At 35.9% G+C, this 19,089-nt stretch overlaps 1 protein-coding gene across 15 annotated transcripts in view; it reads left to right on the forward strand.

Moving 5' to 3' along the window:
• HDAC9 (histone deacetylase 9) overlaps positions 1-19,089 on the forward strand; it is an 858,791-nt gene that overhangs the window by 683,759 nt on the left and 155,943 nt on the right. The window lies entirely within an intron of this gene.

A 19,089-nucleotide genomic window follows, 5' to 3' on the forward strand; every position in this document is an offset into this window, starting at 1 on the left:
CCATTTATTTGTATCTTCTTCGTTTTTTTTTCTTCAATGTCTTATAGTTTTCCAAGAGTACAGGTCTTATACCTCCTTGGTTAAATTTATTCCTAGGTATTTTATTCTTTTTGATGCAATGGGGATATAGTCTATAACATTGTAATAGCTATGTATGGTGTCAGATGGGTACTAGACTTATCACTTCATAAGTTATATAAAGTCACTATATTGTATACCTGAAAATAATATAATATTGTATGTCAACTGTAATTTAAAAACAAAAAATAACTAATTAAAAAAATACTTTAAAAAAAAACACCTAGTAGTAGTTATACAGCTATATTGGCCAATGGCCCAGGCATGCTCTCCCCTCCCAGCAGAAAAGCCAAAAGAAGAAAACAGAAAGATCTTATTAAGTAGTTCTGGAAAAGTCTGCCATTATAACATGATTGAGAGTGGACATAAGCATTTTAAATGCTCTGAGAAGTCCTTCAGTACCTATTTAACTTGAACAGACATTTCCCAATCTTCATTGGACTAAAGAATCTCTTTTACACATAGCACCGCTTAGCATTCTTAGGTCTGAGGAGCTGGCCCACTTTTGGAACATTGGCCTTGGCAATCTCATTTCATGGTAGAGCAAATGACTTCTTCCCTCATAATATGTGTAGTTTTCCTCTCACATTAAAACTTCAACTAATTAATTGGTGGTTTTCAGTTTCTCTACAAAATGTAGGAAGTAATTAAAATGTATATTTGTGTATACATATTGCATTCTGCTATATATTTTTTCTAAGCAAAGAACTTTTTGAATTAATTTAAGCAAGAAATACAAGTTAAAAGCTTTCTTTTTGGATATGTATATTTTTTATACAAAGACATTATTCTATGGAATTAAAAAAAAAATTAGTCCTTGGAAAGGTCTCTGTTTTAAGGAGAAATATCAGATTATGTCAATATGTGCTTCACTTGCAAGATTTTAGGATATATTAACCTATTGGTAATATATGACTTTTGGGATATTTTGTTTAGTAGAAAGCAAAAGCAAACAACTACATGATAAGAAATTTTGGAAGCATTAATAATTGTTTTGAAATTTACTATTTATGAATTCCCAAGGGGAAAATCCTGTTGATGTATTTAAAACTTAAGGAAATAATAAGGCAGTTTTTCAATAAATGCAGTTTTGGTGGGTTTCTGCTCTCCTGTGTATCATGCATATTTCATTTCTCATTTGAGGGTCACTTCTCATTTGAAAACAGGAAAAATGATAGAAAATCACTGTTTTCAAGAAAATACAAAATAAATATATTTGGTTTGGTATTAGAGATACTAAGGGAAATTCTACCCATGTTCCAGATTTGTACTTAGGGAAAAATATATACACTCATATATCTATACTATTTATAGAAAAATAGCTGAAATAAGTTTATTTACTTTAAGACTTGGGTTGTCCAAGAAGATATTTTGTGTTAATCAGCAGGAAAACCAAAAAATCATATTAAGAAACTATAGACGTTTCAGTGTTAGGAATTCTGTTTGCCTATATTTGCAACTTAAAAAATATCATTACTGTCTTAAAGGAATTCTAATGGGATAATAGAGTTTAATATTTTATCATATATGAATTTGTTTACCAAGTTAACCTAGTAACTTGCATTATACACACATTAAGTTCTTAACATTACTATATAGCATATAATTATATCCATTGATCTGCAATACAGAATTCTTAGTTTTTTTATTATCATACTATTTGTGGTGCTATAGCTTTATATAAAAATTGATCATGCATTCACAGCAGGGCAGGATAATTTGTATATTTTTATCTATTGTTCTTCACATGTCAAAGTGAATGGTATATGAGATTTTTTTTTAAAGAACCTTTTTGAACACAACAATTTTATTAAGTAACGTGAAAACAGATATTAAGTGTACATTACTGGTTTTTAATTGAAATGGTAAGTAAATCAAGTGCTCCTGAAAGTGACTGAATGTCCTCAAGAATGGCACCTTCTCCTTGCCTGGAATGTGGGACACTTTGTGTTGGCAAACTTTTCTAAACTTCCCAGTACAGTCGCGTCTCTAAGCTTAACCAGAGGAGAAGCACCATTATTTAGCGAGGCTGAGGAAATGAAAAACTGTAGCTTTTAATGTTCATGGTTATTTAAGAACCAGATTTAAGCCATAATGATTCTATTAATTTTGAACTACACCATGTCTGCTTGTCATTCAATGTGCATGACTAGAAATACCTGTGAACTTGTTATGGAGGCATCAAGAAAGTAAGTCTTTCATTTAGTCATTCAAAAAAAAAAAAACATTGATTGAACACATATTACATGCTGGGCTCAGTGATGAGCACTTGGAATTCAGAACTGACTTGCTGTCAGGGAACATAATAGAAGTGATACTTACTGTTCTAGTGAAAAGATGTTCTTAGACATAGGGTAAAATGATAAACTCTCCTTGAAGGGTTTCGGGAAAGGCTTCCATCAAGTATTGTTCGACATGTGCTTTCAAGGATGAGTGGGAGTTTTCAAGGAATAAAGGAATTTCGAGTAGGGGAAATTCATTCCAGGCAGAGAGAATAGACTGAAAAGCATGGAGTCATGAAATGGTCTTGCTCTGTTGGCTCAATGTCATGAGGGTGGGATTATGTGTCAGGAATATGATAATACTTCATAAAGTCTTTTGCAAAGTACTGCCCATCTTAAAATACAAATTCCTTTCTAATTTGGGGCTTTAATGAGATAGACTCCCAAATAATTTTTGATGTAGTATTTTATAAGTATATCCTTATTACACAAACTTTGTTTCCCCATATTGAAACTGAAGGTCTTTCTGGCATCTGCATGTAGATATAGGAAATGGATGTGGGGGGAAAGTAAACGGTGCCTTTCCTTTTTTCTTAATTTTTAACTGTTTCTGGGCTGTAATAAGTATCTTTGGAGGGAAAACCTCTCTCTGTGAAGCTACATTTATAGTGGGATATAAGATGGTTGCTTATTTTACCAGCCAAAATTTGTCGCATGTATTGCCCTTGTGGTTTCTATTCTATCTATGGCAAAAAGAAAATTTCAGGCAGGCCAACCATTTTCATGTTTGTTATAAGCTTTAAAGCTAATTTAAAAATATATAATGGAATATTTAAATTAGTTCAGGTAACCAGTTATTTCTTCCATGCAGTTATCAATCATCCCTGAAATAATGGAAGGATATACTTAAGATTTTTCACAAGAGTTTTTAAAATATTCAGTAATGTCAAATATCTCTCATGTTCAACTAAAATATATTTTCAAGGTTACCGTTTTACAAAATAATTATGGCTATTTTTATTGAGGTCTTACATGCCAAGTCCTAGATTAGAAATTTTATAGAAATTATGGCTAAATCTTAAGTGGTTTGTATGAACCATAGAACTGCTAAATTGGAAGGGCCATGATGTGAGTTCAGTTTATGGCTCTAAAATCTTTGCTCCTTTTTTCATACCACACTGCTACTTTATTCTACTCTTCAAGACTCAAAAGACAAAGGAGTAATAAGGCATAGCGAACTTTCGCTAAAACATAAGACCTTCTCTCCCTGACCTAAGTCACAAATGCCTAGTACACAACATGGCAAAGAAGAGCTATTCAATAATATTGGCTGAATGAGTCAGTGAATAAATGAGTGAGTCGGAGAACAGAGAAGGAATGATGATGCCTACAAGAGAAGCATTGGAAACTGTTGGTATTAAGTGAGCCTAGCAAAAGTCTGAGGGAGCTGCATAAAGCCTATCTCTCAGCCGCTCAAGGAGTATTGTTTCAAAGAACTCCAAACACCCATTCATTTGCTTATACCAATGTCAGACATCTTCTCTTCCTTCAACAAATAATTTTGCTGAATGCCTGCTAAGCAGTCTCTATTCCAATCACTTCAAAATATTGTTTCAATGGTTCTCTCGTATCCATGGTCCCTAGATGGGCACTGGATACATGACTTTTTCTAAAGATTAACTCTTTAAGAGTCCTGCAAATGTTAAAATCATGATTTATATAAGAACATTTAAATAGTTTGTGTATAGTGGGCAGGAGACTATGTATGTCATGCTTCTAATTCTAGAGAGGAAAACATCTCCAAGTGTTTAACAAAATAGGTAGCAGTTTCCAGTGTAGAAGTAATATACTAGTAGCCCTTGAAATTATGCCTATTTTATTGAATAAATAAATGAGTGAATGAATAACAATCCTTGTATAACTTTTTAATATCAAATAAGAAGCACAAACCCTGTATATTGAGAAGGTTTTGATGAAACAATAAGTGACTCATTTGGCACACACTGAGGAGTAGCTAAGAGAGTGGCATAGAGTTGTTCATCTGGGTTCCTTTGATGCAAACAAGTTGTCATTTAAAAAGTCACATCTCTGCAAGCTGGTATGTTACATATAGTCTGTAGCTGCCATAATTAATTTGTTTATGATGAGGATTTCCAAAAGACAAAGGACCTATATACATATAAGCTCTTCAGGGATGTTCTCCTCAGGGGAAAACTCTGACCCAGAATGGTTCTGTATCCCTGAGGTTGTCAGTATGCAACTACTGATTTGAATGAGTTATCTAATCTAGAAATTAAATATCTAGCCAATTTTTTTGTTATTTTTATTGTAAGTTTCCTTTTTTTTTTCCTTTTCATTGACTTATGAAGTGTTTCTATTGTAGCCAAAATGTCTTATGCTTACAAGGGTAGCCTTTGCTAAAATATGTTGACCATATAACCAACTAGAATGTTTAATTATATGTTACATAGTCAAAGCAGTTGAAAGAATTGAGCACATACAAAGAGTCCAAACTGTCTATATCTCTCTCCTGTCTTCGGTTCAGACCTGTTTCCTTCAATGATATAAGCAAATTTAAAATCCATAAATATAAAACTGACTGGAAACTTGACTAGATAGTATACCTATTCTCAGGTCATCAGTCAAACTGTCAATTCTGTTCTAGATGTGGCATCTTTAAAAATAGGAGCCATGGCTTTCTATGCTTTCTCCCTTGCTTGTGGCAAACAAACAAACAAACAAACAAATAAAATAAAATAAAATGCATTTAACTTAAGAGCAAAGAATAGAGCCCTATTGTCATGTTCATCGAGCATGTGTTCTTCCCACAACTAGTCAATAATGGTCAGACTGGAGTTTTGTAGAGTGGTGTGGTTTACCATAGAATGACAGTAGATAATTTGGCGCAGAGCACATAAATAAGTGCAATATTTTTTTTTCTCTCCTTGTGATTTTATCAACCATCATCGTTATTCTAATTAATTTTAGAGCACTGACTTCTAAATGTTTGGTCATATGCATAGACTGAAAAAGAGGATGCTAAATTCTGTCTGAGAAATAAGATGGGACCATAGTAAATTTTTATATTCTCTTTTATTGATAATGACAACTAACTTCATTTTTATGGTTATTATTCTAATTTTTTAGTCATTTTCCTGTAATTTCATTCTAAGTGAATGGGAACGAATGCCATTGTAAAAACAACAACATAATATAATGATAATAACAACAGAGAAGTATGTAACCTTCATTGAGGCCTTAATATTTGCTAGTGACTCATTTCTTTTCATCTTTACAAGTTGTTGAGCTAAGTGCTCCTAGTGTCCAGATGAGAACACCAAGCCCCTTTTGCATTTCATTAGGTTTACCGATGTCACACAGCTGGTAAATAGTGATCAGGGATTCGGTGGCAACTCTTATGAGTGTGTAGACAGTACTCCTTTGGCCCCAAGACATACAGTCCCTCTTTCAAGAGTAGAGGTGACAAAACAGTAATATAGTGAGAAATTCTTTGCAAATGTGTTTGAGTCCATCCAACATTCAGCTTGGACATTTAAATTGGTAACACTGTTTTAAAATTGAAAATAACTTGTAGACTTTCACTACCCTTGTATCATATAATAACTCGAAACCACTTCTTTTTGTGTCTTTCCCTCATCTGACATGCTAAGAGAGCCTAACAGATGAAACCCCTCTAATTTTTCTTCCATCTGATAAGTTAGACTATTTACAATGGGAAATATTTTTCTTCTTTGTTAAAAGAAGTATTTTCTTCTTATGTATACATTTAGATTTTTTGGAATGTGCATGTAATTGAACTTGAGAAATACCAAATTAAATTTTAATCGAACATAGAGTGATAAATGCACTTTTAGATCCAGTTTTGAAATAAAGAATGATTTGTTGTCATCTGAAAATCATACTCAATACTGCAAAATGATTTGGGGTCTTATTTTGTCTATAAGAGCTGTGGTTGATGCTTCCCACTTTGAAATGGACTCTCAATTGTTAGTGACAACCAAATATATTATGCTCATGATAGTATGTATTTTCCCAGAGATGCCGAAGACAGTTTGGGAAAGGACAGAATTTCTTGAAACAATTTGCCAATATGAAATACTGTACATATCAAATTGGCCCTACTACCATCTTTCCCAGACCATTTATCATAGCTCACAAATCAGGCCCACATTTTCCCTTTCTGAAAGACTTGGCTAATAAAGAAGATATGGGCTTCAAATTCGAACTTGTCAATCAATCTTGGGAACAAAGCAGTAATGATTTTCATCTATTGATATTTTATTTCAATGAAGAGCAATACATACAAATTTAATGCTGGTGGGATCTACGATTTTATTCATTGTCCAGATTCTATTCTTTATATTCAGCATGTAGAAATGTTTTAAGAAGTTTTATCAGAACTGGTCAGAAGAAAAAGATCCATAGGAATGAATTTTAGAAAGCTGTCAGCTCTATCTGCTCTTTAGTTTCAGCAAAAAGTATACTTTAAGAACATTTTTTTCTCTTTCATCTGTGCAACATATTGTACCAATTTTCATCAAAAAAAAATTACAATTTCTATAGGTGTGTGTCTCTAGATACCCTTAGAATTCTGCTCTTTGACCCTAGGAGTAAATTGATCTTATGCACACCTGTCTTCCTTGGGAAACTTGCAAACTTCATTTTTAAGCTGAGCATCAAAGAGATATGATATTATTAGACAGTATGGAGCTCAGGTAAAAAGCCCAGAAAGGGTCTTGAAGCCCTTGAAGTTCTGAAAGGTGAATTATATTATCTGCAGTGAAGAAGAACTATTTAAAATAGTTCAAATGCTACAACATTGTTTTTACTATTATTTTAAAAGGTCAGATCAACTATAAAAAATTTAAGACAACATTTTTCCCTTCTGACTGAGAACAGTTTTAAAGCCAAAAATTTCCAGGAATTTGTGTAGCAATTATATAGTTTTCCAAATACTAAGGACTAATTAAAAGAGTAGCTATGTTCAATTAACTGTTTTTTCCTAGCAGTTCGCTCTAAAAAAGAAAGCAATGTGCGTGACTAGCAGTGATTTGTTTTTATTTTCAAGATGGAACAATGGATTGTAAAACCTTTGCTTTGCACAAAATCCTCCCAACATATGTGTAATACTCACAGATATCAGGAAGTGAAAGCTTTCCACTACATGTTATCATGAAGCTTTTTAGGCCAGAAATAGCAGATCTTTTGGACTGTCAAGCAACTCAGATCAGTTCATCAACTTAAATCATCTCATCCAGTAATAAATGGAATTGTTGTGCAGTTAATTATGATATGACACAGCCAGAATGGAAGATAAATATAATTGAGAAACTATGGAGTCACACTTTTTTCACAGTTTTAGTAGGATTTTAAGATTATGCTTCATTTACTGGTAAGACACAGCCCAATAAAAATCACTTATCCTCTGTCTCATTGAATAGCTATTTATTAACCAAATTTCAGTGCCTTTGGGTCTTGGATGTGTTTTCTTGAAACAGAATTTCCCCTCCACTTCCATGATTTCACATCTTAAGTTTACTATAACTAAATTTATGGAGATGACAAGTAATGTAACAAAAAGATATAATTTTTGTTTTCATAGACTATATAAACATAAATTTGTGTCCCTCTTGAGAACTAGATAAAATATAATGTTTACTAATAATAATTTACTTATTAACTTTTCCAGATAGAGGAACCATCTTTGGGAAACTTCGGTTCCACAGAAAGTCTGGTCAGTTATTACTTCCGAGGTGCAGGGCTTATGTTTACACCACATTGTGGTAGGCGGGACTTTCAGAGACTAGTCCAATTCTTTGCATGGCATCAAACATCTGGATGACAGAAGTCAATTTTCCATGTTTCATCCCAATGATTTGATGTCATATAGAGGAAAATTGTATCAACATCTGCTCCTATTTATGCAGATATTTAAACTCCGCTGGCACTCTTCTAGAAGGGTGAGGACTTGTCCTTGTATCTGGTCTGAACCTGTCTGTCTTTCTTGTGGGCACCACGGGCCTGAATGTTGGTTGTCTACACGTCTTCTACTCCTAAGAGCAGCATTGCTGCTATAAAGCCATACGGAGGGCAGCGGGCTTATGAACTGTGTAACTTCTGATGGAAAAGGCTTAGGAAAATAACTTTTTCACCATTGTGGTTCGTATTTCACAATTTAAAAAATGGGAAGAAGAAGAGGGGAGGTAGATGATTTAGTCGCCTTTGAATCTCAGCAGAAATTTAAATCCACCCTACATCTCAACTTGGGAATATTTTGCGTCCCAGAGCAATTGTGGAAAAGGCCGTCAAGAAAATAGCATCTACATGTTATGCTACCTATTAAAGGAAGGTGCATATTATTGCAACTGAAACAAAATATGGGCTCACCTAGGATGTGTATTTTTGATTGGTTCTTCTTAAAATTAAAGCAATATTAGAGTTTCTGAAACGGACTGAATTTCAGAAACAAATGAGCATTTTTATTCAAACAATAGTCAAAGGCAAAGAAATGAAAAGGAGTTTATATGCAATCCAAAGCAAGAATGGAGCAGGCATAGATTTCAAAGTTTGGTAGCCCAAAGCATGCTTGGTCACTGGATTCTCTGTGCTTTCGGTTTCAGAAATGTTTCTTAGATATTACTGTTGCCGCACTGAGCCTCTGACTTTGCTTTGTGTCCCCAAGTCCCTCTCCCTTGTACGAGTTTCTGATACTGTTAATTCCCTTTTATATTCCAGGATTTCTAAATTGAAAATATTATTGTAGAAATTAGCCATTATGCCTTTCTCTCCAATAAATATAATTACACCAAATGTCGCAGCAGGTGAAAAATGCAGGGACAGAAATAGTCATATATGGTGTGTGTCATATTTTACTGATTTAGTTAAAAATCATCTGACTAAATTCTAAATTATTCAGAGAACTGAGTTCTTTCGAGAATTTGTTAATATATTCCACAAAGTAGTATATTAGTTTCGTTTTTTTGAGGACATGAAAATTGATAAAAATCAAATGCTATGTGGAATCCAAAAGAAGAATTAATATCAAAGAAGGATCACTGTTACCTGTTAGTTTATTAGTGTCAATTTTTAAAAGATAACATATTAACATTTTGTCAACGTAAATAAATATATATATAACATATATATATATATATTTATGTGTATATATAGTATTTGATACAGTTCTCTAAACATGTTTTTGAGAAGTTAGAATGTAGACACCATCCCATTGTCAGAGGTGAGTGTGCAATCATGTACCAAGTTTGAAGGGCTTATGAGGCCCAATTTAAAATTTTGTTGTTTTATAATAACTTTGGAAAAGTGTATTGTTCCTTGTAAAATATCCACATGTTCTCCTTTGGAATGGCTCCAGACTGTAACTGAACCACGAGGTTGCCCCCTGGTGCTTTATGTATTGTTTAATTGTTTGCCTTTGGTGGATGTTTTTATTAAAAGCCTATTATTTAGGATAAGACCAAAGTGTCATTTTAAGAACAACAGAAGCAGGGCTATTCAGTCCCATAGTTCTCTTTCATAGGTGTGTTAGTGAACACTGGATGCAGCTAATGAGCCTGCTGACATTTTTTCTTGTAATACTTCAAAAAGAGCAACAACAACAACAACAACAACGAACAAAACCCTGGATTTTTATTTTCCTCCAATAAAACATGACAGGATTGGCTGGAAGAACTTGAGTCTGTATGGCTGTGCCCAGGGCAGGAAGGAAGAGAGGTATCTGTGTGCTGTGTATGTTCACTCATCTATGTTTTGGTCCAGGAGGAGCTAGTCTGGAGTTGTATGCACTTTGACACGTGTGGCAGTATCAAGCGCGAGGACTCAGGGGTGGAGGGAGCTGGGAGGACCATGTGTTGGGAGGGCCATGGTGGGCTTTCCCAGATTGTCTACCAAACCTATGTATGCTTTAGTGGCTCTTACTGGCCTCTCCCTGTCTACAGTCCAATTGCCAGACAAGTACGCTTCTGAGATTGTCAGATCACTCCGAATATAAATTAGGTCTGGGAAAAGTTTTTAATTCAATAACTTTAATTCTAAATGCTCTACTTCTCCCTGAATATTTTTTCTTCTGAAGTGGCATCATCATCCCACTCACTGATTTCTCAAAAGTTGGCTCCGGAAACCATTCAAAGTGTTCTCTAGCAGGTCCTTGCCACAAAGAGCAAGCAAGAATTTGATTAGTCTTCTTCCCAAGCTAGTCTCAGCGACTGTGACCCACCCTCAGGCAAAAAAAGAAAAAAAAAAACAAAAAAAAACTTGAAGGCAATATACCTTGATACAATTTCTAGGACTTAAATGATCTCATTAAATTCCGATGCTAGATATCATTGACATTGGAGGAAATATGATTATTGACAAAATGTAAGCCTGTTATATACTATATCACTTCAAAAGGAGAAAGGCCATTAGGCTATAATTACATCAGAAACAGTATACACATTTGGCTGGTTTATAAACTGTCACTTTCAGAAGTATGAAGACGTATAAAAGTTTCCAAAGGCTCCATTATGACCCTATTTCCAACAGTATTCTCTGACAAACTAAATAAATTACTGCATATATTGGACCTTTGAGGCTTGGGGCAAAGAATGGAAAAATTATTTACCAAAGCTTGAAAATATTTAATCACTAGAGGCAGGGGGGCAACGGTGTTTTAATTAGCAGGTCCTCGGGCCATTGGCTGACTGGAAGCTTTCTCAAACAACCACACAAATGCACTGAATAGCTGTTTGCCAGCCTTAGGGTCAGGCCTGAGATGAAACAGATAAGATAATTGGCTCTAATGAAATCCAGAAGGCCTTGGCTTTCTTGTTTGAGCTTGGATTTGAAAAGTGCGTGTGGAAGTGAGGCTTAATTCAAACCAGAACTGAGCTAGGCCCGTTTCTCAGTGACTTTGATATTGTTTGAAGTTCTAAAAGTGTTCGCCACACCACTAGCCTGCTGGGCTGGGCCTCCCTGGTACCCTTAATTACTAAGCTTTATTGCTGACTTTACTACACAGGAAAGGGGCCATTATATGTTCCATCAACATCAGCTCTTCTCAGATTGGAGGAAAGGGCAGGGTTAAAGGCCATTGTAGGAAGGCAAAACCTTCACTTTGAGGTAGTCAGATCATTTACCAGTGTTGAATTTCACTGTTCTGCACATACATTCCTTACAACACAGAAGCCCAATTTCCATTTTTTTAAACAAGTGATTACTTTTCAAAACATTTTTGTTTGTGCCTGTTTTTTGCGGAGAGAACATTTATTTTTAGGGGCTGAAATGATTGCACCTGATATATTGGGGGGAGAAAAATACAACACCTCCCAATTAATCATCACACCAGAAAGCTCTGGTTGGATTCCGTAATAAGGAGGATTATTATTAATGCCCCTTTGAAGTGGAAATAAGTGAGGAACCCTCCTGTGGTGTTCGAGTTGTCCTGACACCCTGAGGAATAAAGACCCCTCAGGAGACTCCACAAAATTAAATCCCAGCTTCTAGAAATTCTCACAAAGAGGTTACACAAAAGTGCTCCCAATTCGGTCCGAAGCCCAGAAGCAAAAATGAGGAAGTCTCCTTCTTAGGGCTGTAATGTCACCAAGGAAGTCATCCCCCTGAAGTTTGCTGCTCCCTTCTTTTGGTCCAGTTGGTAAGATGGATTATGCGTCTTAATGAATTGATAATTATTCAGCCCTTAACCCTCTCAGATGAGGAGACCTGGTCATGCTGTGAAAGCCAAGGAACTTGGAGTCCAGACCTATTTCCTGCCCTATTTATCACCTTTTAGGTAGGAAAGTCATGAGTGATACCATCTGCCTTGGCTTTCTTTGAAATAAAAAGTTAATTATTTTTTCATTATTTAAGTAAACTTGACATTAATGCGTTCTAATTTCATGCCTGATTCTGGGCACCATTCATCCAGCACTACTTACTGAGTATGTTTTTTCACTGGCGGCAGTGGACACTAGCTCTTCATAAGGTTGTGTCCAGGCCTAAGGAACCATACGGAAGAACCCAGGAATATCTGCATTTGGAACACAAAACTGAGCCTCCATTCTGTAGCCTCTGCTAAGAGGAATTAAGGAGGCCCTGACAGACTTTTGCCAATGAGGAACATGATGTCAGCTCACACCAGAAGCAAGAAGATTCTTAGAATAGTCAGCCAATTCAAAAAAACATTTTTAGTTTTTATTAGGCACTGTTATGGACTGAATGCGTTTCCCCATAATTCTTTTGCTGATGCCCTCACCCAAGATGTGACAGTATTTGGAGATGAGGCCTGTGGGGATTAATTAGGGTTAGATGAGGTTATGAGCCTGGAGCCCTGATCTGATGGGATTGCTGTCCTTGTAAGAAGAGATGCCAAAGAGCTCTCGCTCGCTCGCTCGCTCGCTCTCTCTCTCTCTCTCTCTCTCTCTCTCCCCCCCCCCCCCCCCATGCACTGAGAGAAAGCTCTGAAAGCACAACACAAGATGGTAGCTGTCCACAATCCGGAAAGACAGCCCTCACCAGAACCCAACCATGTTGGCGCCCTGATCTGAAACTTCCAGGCTCCAGAACTGTGAGAAAATAATTTTCTGTTGGTTTAGCTCCTCAGTCTATAATATTTTGTTATGGCCATCTGAGCAGACCAAGCCACCATGAAGATCTTCAGGAAACCAAACAACCCCAATAATGGCTCTCAATTTGAGAGACCAAAGTATTTTCCAAACTACCTCTGAACTCTACAAACTGAACACTAGATACAGAGGATATTAATAGCTGTTTCTCGGCAATAAAAAATATCCTGTGGTGAATCAAATCTCCTCTTGAAGATGAAATAATTTGTAAAAGCTTATTAAAGATATTAAGAATTCCAGTAACAAGGAAATCTTACATTATTGTGTTTCCTCAAATTACTTGAACATAGAATTTCCCACTCCCCCAATTCCTTTTTCCCAAAAATAATTATAAATATCATGGAAACTAGCATTCCACAGAACAGAGTTTGAAAACTTAGTGGGTATTTTAGACAGTTCATCATTAATTAAATATATATGATAATATGAAAGTATTACAAACTTATCTACCCTTAAGATCCTCACAATCAATCTAATTGTATAACATTATTGTATAATCATATAATATTTTATTATCAGATAAACTAAGCACTTGGGTGACCCATACTCTAGAGATTGTCTTCTCCCTTCCCCACTGGTTGTATCTGGATGGTTCTTAGGAACTCAGCATCATAAAGACAAAGAAAGAAAGAGAAAGAGAATCAGCAAGAGAGGGAAAAGGGAAAAGAGGGTCAGTTTCCTTTGATATCACTATGAAATCATCCAGTGAATTTTCTTAGGGTAAAGTTACTGCCATTCAAAATTATAGCAAATTGGTGATATTTTACAGTCACTGTGTATATTTTGTTTCAGTTGAAATATGTGCATATATATCCCAAACTTATTTTAGATCAGACATCGCACATTAAAGACATCGATTTGTTGTAGTTTTTTTTTTGTTTTAACTCTTACAATTAGCAACTAATTGCAGTGTGAACATATAATTGGTTTTATGAGTAAATCCATTTATGGACTTACAGTTTTAAGACCTCATTCATTATTCATGACTGTGTTTTGCTGAGGGAAAGAAAGAGAACTTAATTTGTCTTTATGTCAAAGGGGAGAGTTTCAATTAAACGAATACCCTTCATGATAAGAAACCACACCCTGAAAAAGGACAGTAAATGTTAAAGTATATTACTTTTCATGGTTAAAAAAGAAAGTGGTTTTGGGAATGCACCCTATGGTGTCATGGTGTGCCAATGTCATTTTGTTTCCAAAGATAATATTTCTAGATGTACAGATGTTCCGAACTTTATTGAACCACAGCTGTGGTTATCACATATTTATTCAAAAGCTATTATAGCTATCAAAGCAATAAATTAGCAAAGTCCTTAGTCTTTTGCTTAAAATGCTCTTTTGTTTTAGTGAATGTATAAGCACTCAACCAGTGTCTTTAAGATATCCATGTAAGTTGAACTATGTAAGTGAAAGGGGAAAAAAAAGCCTAATATAAGCACATGAATAAGCAAAAAACATATTATTTGTGTCAAAGCATTCGGACGTCATTATGACACATGAGCCTTTGTGATATTTAATAGTTTCCAAAAAAAGAAACTATTCTTGAATAACACACAAAAAATGCAACCTTCCTTTGCTAAATTAAATTGGCCCTCATTGCAATGTGCCAAGGACGGGATATGCTTGGAAATCATGGTGTGGCTGGAAAGCGCAGTGTTCCCTGTGTACAGACTCCTATTTCCTGTTTTGGGAGATGCAGAAGTGTGACAATTTTCTTCCCAAAATGACAAGTGAAGGAAGAATTCTTCCCTGGAATACACCTACAGAATGCTTTTTTCCATGAATCATCAGTAGATTTTTCATGGGCCCAACATAGTGAAGTGTCTTTCTTACCAAAGCTCAAAAGCTCTGCATCTATTGAAATATTTCACTTTTCCTCAAACATCCTTATAGATTGGAAGGTACTTAGGAAGATCATACAGGAAATTGGTGTGAAGGCTAGAACGGAAGCTTGGGTGTTCCCTCACCAGTAATTAAAAAGGGGAAACTGAGTGCAATCCCAAGACAAGCATGAACGTATTTGGAAGTAACACTCAGAAGAAAACTAGTTCCCCTGGTTGCCGTGCTTCAGGTTGCCCAGCAGTAGCTCACCTCTGCTCTCCACAGAATTCCAGCAGGAGGCTCTAGGGTGCAGTGGCTGTCACCGTTTCTCTGGTGCTTTGCTTTACTATTATCTCCTAGTAATTATCGTCCTGTATTTGCCTTCCCATGAAACTGCGTCTTTAATTCTCAAAGGGTGTATGTGAAAGGTTAAGACCTGGATTCATACAATGTCATTTTTTCTGAAATGTTAATTGGCATATTGATTTATATTACATCGTCCAATCAACTTGTTAAAATTGCGTTACCATCGAATGTCTGTAATTAGTTATGTCTTTAAAAATACATTTATGAAAGCAAACAGTTTTCTATTTTCTTTTACAAAACCATCAGTTCAAAGTTAGTTTCCTGAATGCTTAGATTCATTAGACTTTCTTCCCCTTTTATAATACAGGACCAGCTACTCAGCAGATCCTTCTTCCCTTCTGGCAGGCAGTTATGCCTGTGGGGGAAATACCATAGAAACTGAGGTTTATTGGAAACTTGTCCCCTGATAAAGCTCTCCTGACATGGCTGCTGAGGGGTACAGAAATGGCACAGCTCAGTTCTGGCTGCCTGATCAGTGTCTCAATTCAGGATTTGGTGCTTGAGGCATCTTTCATGAGTACAAATGTGTATAAGGCTGCCTGACAAGGAACTGACCTACTACAGACACGGGACACCGTTCAGAGCAAGTGCCTGGAGGAAAACGCGGAAGTATCCAGCAGCCTCCCTGGACAAGTTGACCGTGCTGATTGGGAATGGAAATTACTAGAAGACAATTAGAGAGTGAACAGCGTATGAAATACTGACTAGGCAATAGGTGAACACAGATAAAGGAAAGGGATGCTAATCCGAGCCTTATAAGTACCCGCCCCCTTCCACGGGCTTCCAGGGGAGGATGATGTCACACAACGCAGGCGTGCTATCATTCCTACCCAGGGCCAGACCCTGGTTTATGGGTCTCGATCTTGTACAATTACAGAGACTCTCTTTGAGAGAAAAACATACAGAGAAAAATTTAAAAATAGGTACAGGGCCTTGGAAAAGGTCCATGCTAGTGAGGGACTGAAAATTAAGCTACACTAGCCTTCTGGTAAATATGCCTTGGTTCATAGAACCCTAATGCCTTATATTGCCATTATCTGGAATGAAATAATGTACAACGTATCATGTAATGAGCCTTCAGTAAAGTTAGTGGTGTGCTAGCTAGCGATGGGAAGCAGAGGAATCGTATTAGGTTGGTGCAAAAGTAATTGCGGTTTAAAAAGTTAACTGCAAAAACCACAATTACTTTTGCACCAACCTAATACAAGGGTAGAGGATTTCTTAGAGAAATTACACTGACAGAGAATGGTTTTGCCATAAAAATTTAACTGGGGATACTTTTTTCATCCTAAGGCACATGCCAAGGAGATCAAAGTCAAGGATTTTTTTTTTCTCTCTCTTTCCAGTGTATATTAAGGTAGATTAAAAAAAGAAAAGAAAGAATCCATCAGGAGAAAATGATGAAGTCAATTCAAACAAAACAAATCAGAGTGGAGTTGGGGAAAGCAACCAGTGCTTGCATAGGGAGCACACACTTTTATACTGATTTTGGTGTGAACCTGTTGGTGAACATGTTCAAAATCTGGACTGAGGCGAGGCCCTGAGCTGGCCTGGCTCTGACTTCCCTCCTGAGGGTAGAGTTGCTTTAATGCAGTTCACGTGTAGGGTGTTTCATCTTAACCAGAGTGATTTATGTTAATGAAATGAAACAGAGAAAATACCCTTGACATCCTAGTCTCCTTTAAAAAATATTAAATAAATATGTCCAGGACTTTTGTATGATTATATTTATTAAAACAAATGGAAGACTTCAATACATTCCAGAATAAATTTGTAGGTGACCCGGGGTAGGGTTAAGTCCATTAGGGGGAAAAAAATGAGTTTTGGAGTTCCTTACCAATTCTGAAATTTCTAACCAGCCATTAAGATCAGATAATGAGCATCAATGCTAAGGGAATTTATTCTGTGATTTAGAATATTCTTTTTGGTCTGGCTTCTGAAAATGGGATCCCAAAATGATTCACAAAATGTATTCAGAGCCTCTTTACAAATCTCATACTAGGTTTCTGTACTACATTGGAAATTAAGTATGTGTCCTCTCCTCTTTACCTGTGAAGTATCTCTTTGAAAATGTTTTAATTTAAGAGTTTAGGTTCTAGTGTTTATTTTTACTTATTATAGAACTAGTCATTTTAACAGAACTTACAAAGAAGCAGAAAGACTCTTTTCAGCTCTTATTTTATTAGTGTGCATTTGCCTATCTCCAGACAACAGGATTATGTAATTCAATTCCATGGAAATTAAATTAGTCAAATGAATAGATTTTTTTTAAAAATCAGTTGATTGGAATTTTTCTCAGAAGTTAGCTAACTGAAAAAAATATTAGATAAAGAACCTGTCTGGTTATCTTAACTGTTGATTGAATTGTAATTTATCTAGCTGATTGTGACAATTCAGAAAACCCAGAATTAGCCAAGGAAACAGTTCACTTGCTAGGAACATATTAACCTAGTATTAATTCCAGTGGTACAAGCAAACAGTAATCTATTTTTGGAAGACTAAAGTCAAGATGGAGAAAGTAAAACTGAACAAAATTTGTATTTTAAAAAATCTTTTTTGTCCATTGTCATGGGTAGATTTCATGAGATATCTATCAGAAATTTGCCTAATGCTATGGAGCTATGGGAGTTTGGCAAGCGTGTCAGTGGCAGCTACCTGCTAATATGCAAGGCAAGGAAACAAAATGAAAGGGGATTTTATAACACATTCCTAAGAAGTGATTAGCTCTATCTGCTGGTTGATACATCTTTACACTGTCATATACTAGCAACTGAGAATTTATATTTTCAGTTTTGAGATCTTGGATATAGATTTTAAGAAAATGATATTCTTGTGGGGCTTATGGTGTTGATTGTAATTGTGATGATGTCCCTTTAATGAGTACCGAGGTTGTTATTGTACTTTATAACATAGAAAATAAGTCTATAATACTTCAAGAACATTATCTGTTAGACAGAAAAAAAGGGGATCAGAAGAAGGGTCAATATGTGGGGAAGCAAAGTATAGAAATGATTATGTGAGAATGAATAAAAGGAAATAGACAAAGAGAAGTGAGAACAGGGTACAAAGGCTTGAGTATGAGATGCTAAAAGAAAAAAAATTAATGGAGGAGAATATAAGAAGTCTAATAGAGGAGTAAATAATCAAATCGGGAAATTTTTAAAAATAGGTGGGGGTAAGGAGCCACTGCAGCAAGGAAACAGCAAAGATAATAAATGTCATTATTTTCAATTCCTATCATTTATAAAAATGGGGCTTTATCATGGTCATTGACATTATAGCTTTTATCATCTGTGTATTTTGTCATTGCACTTAAACCCCCAAAGAAAGCAGTGTGGTCAGTCTGTACAAATTGGTCAAGTCTTCTGTTTGATTGTTAAATATTTTGAATATCACAGAAGTTTAAAATAGTGGGGAAACTGAAACAACTGGTTGCTTAAGTGATTGGTGTCAAATTTCAGATATAGATGGAATAGGCTAGAAGGGATTCTTTAATCCCACCCCACCCTTCTCTCCAAGGGCAGAGTCTGAAACCAGAAAAACAAAGGCCTTGCCTGTATCACACGGCCAGTGAATGGCTGAGCCAGGTTTTGAACACTGATTGTCTGACTTCAAGCCCAGGGTCCTTAACACCAGATTACATACAACGAATTTTTCTAAATATGCATCCCCCAAAGATCTGGTTTGAAAGTTTAACTGATTGATCCGTGGCTGTTCTCTGTGAACCTGACATAAATGCACATTTTGTCTGTTTAGAGAAAACAGTTACAGTATTTTTTTTTCCAACCTGGCCCATGGTCAGCAGCTCTAGTCTCCTCCTTCCTCTCATTGCTAGAGATGGTTGCGCTGTAAGACTTCACCACGAGCGCACCTTTCCTGCTTGTCCTTTGCAGTTGCTGTGCGTAGTTCATCACGCCCACTGTGTTTATAAATGGTGGCTGTGCTGAACTTCAGCACTCCTT

The sequence above is a fragment of the Rhinolophus sinicus genome, linkage group LG09 (assembly GCF_036562045.2).
Source record: "Rhinolophus sinicus isolate RSC01 linkage group LG09, ASM3656204v1, whole genome shotgun sequence".
Taxonomy (NCBI): Eukaryota; Metazoa; Chordata; class Mammalia; order Chiroptera; family Rhinolophidae; genus Rhinolophus; species Rhinolophus sinicus.